At 37.4% G+C, this 2,115-nt stretch overlaps 1 pseudogene; it reads right to left on the reverse strand.

Annotated features, from left to right (window-relative positions):
* Positions 1 to 1,286: 1,286 nt before the first annotated feature.
* On the reverse strand, positions 1,287 to 2,115 carry LOC119086691 (annotated as a pseudogene).

Here is a 2,115-nt window from a genome sequence, read left to right on the forward strand (position 1 = left end):
AAGCCATATATACACAGCCAAGAAGAATGGACAGCTGAATTAAAAAACTGTCAACAATTTCCAGAATTTAAAATCCTGAATCATGACAGGACACTAGTGGAATTCAGGTGTTTCTGGTACGTGGACTGCTCTCACCCAATGTGAGGTTGAACTGTTGACCTTGTGTACATCCTACTTCACAAATGAGTCTGTCAGATACACTAAGCCTATAGGCTGAAGATGATGCCCCAACACTGCGGAGAAACCTCAGGTGACTGCCCAGGCAGCTGGCTGTTTCTGTCAACTCACAAAATTTTTTGGAAGTTGCTTGCATGCACTTCCTGTTTTTATTTTTGTTAGCTAATATTATTCCCTTCTTGGGTCTCTGAGGGAGTTGAAGATTAGTTAGTTATGGTTGAAGATTAGTTAGTTATAGTTGAAAATTAATTAGGATAGAAAGTGCATTAGATACATCTTGGATTTACCAAAATAGGATAGATAATGGAATTATTTTCTCTGATTTGTCAAATACCTGTTTAGGTATTTATTACTTGTATATATTGTATATAGTTATTGTACTTTTGTATATAGTTTTTCTTTTGTTAGTTATAACCTTTTGCTTTCTTTTTCTTTTTATTAAAATAGAAAAGGGGAAATGTGGTGGTAATCTAATTATACTGAAATATTATTTTGATTGTATGTTAATAAATAAAGTTGTCTGGGGGTCAGAGCTATTAGAGCCATAGCAAGAGTGTGGCGGTGGTGGCACACGCCTTTAATCCCATAAGATCTCTGTGTGTTCAGGGATACAGTCAGCATTGGAGACATATACCTTTAAGACCTAGGGGGCTGTACATTCAGACAGTGACGAGGCAGTCATGTGTTTGGGTTTACAACCAATGAGAAGGCAGAACGACATACTATAAAAAAACAAACCGACAGGAAGTAGGTCTCTTTTCGCGAAGCTGGGACAGCAGAAGGAAGGGTGAGATTTAGCTCTGAGCTCTGACCTCTCGACTTTCTCTTTTACATTGTTTCTGTGTTTCTTATTTAATAAGACGGTTGGTTACATCTACACTATCCTGGGTCTTTTGTTTTTCCATATAAAGTTGAGTATTTTTCTTTCCAAGTCTGTGAAGAATTGTGTTGGGATAATATCAAGCTTTTAATACAAATGTAAACCAGTCTTTTGGAAGTATTATTGTTACAATCAAAATCTAAAATACATGTATATACCTCAATCCAGCATTCAATCTGTAAGAATTTGTCAAATATACATATGAGTGGATCTATATGAGAAGGTTACCTAATAATTGCTTCCCATTGTCACAGAACTAGAAGCAATCTGTTCCTGGTGTTTACTTTGGCTTCCTTCATTTATGGCCCAAAGTTTAGCATATTCTACAGCTTCCTCTTCATTTTTTTTAGTGCATTACTTCTTTAGAACAATAAGTCAGTGTTCCTATCACAGGGCACATGGAGTAACAAGATGCTGAATCTTAGGTGCTTCGGTCTTGGGCTTCTTACCTCCTTTGTTTAAGGGCTTTCTCATAATTACAGACATCATCTTCTTTAGAGAGATTGAAAAGCTTTTGGATTCTGCTATCTCTTTGAGGCCCCAACAGCCAAGGTAGAGTAGTATCTGTCAGTTCAGGAATATCCAGCCCCTGCCTTTTTTTTTTTAAATAACCAAGTTGAGAATACTCACATTGCTCTCCACAATACATCCATGAACAGGCTTGTTCTTCCTCTTTCTAGTTCTCCTCGGTTTATAACAAGAACAGTCTTTATTCAACAGTAGGTGCATTCTGCCATAGGGCAAGATGCCTTGCTTCATGGGAAAACTTTGTCATTCTCACCAATTTGGACCACAGAAACCTTCCACTCTTTAAAACCAGAGCACCAGTAACTGTGGCCATGAACTTCTCATAGAAAGTACAAAGTTTGTGTGTTCATTGTCCACTTCAATGAGTTTCTGACAGCTGGTGGCTGGAAAGGAGATATTCAGCTTCATCTTGACGCAGATGACTATCTGGGAAGTACCATGAAAGGCAGATCATGGTACATTTTTGATATAGTAAATAGAATTTGTACTCTAGAACTTTTTGTCTGTTAAAGTTATAACACAAACAGCAC

Source organism: Peromyscus leucopus, chromosome X, assembly GCF_004664715.2.
Source record: "Peromyscus leucopus breed LL Stock chromosome X, UCI_PerLeu_2.1, whole genome shotgun sequence".
NCBI lineage: Eukaryota > Metazoa > Chordata > Mammalia > Rodentia > Cricetidae > Peromyscus > Peromyscus leucopus.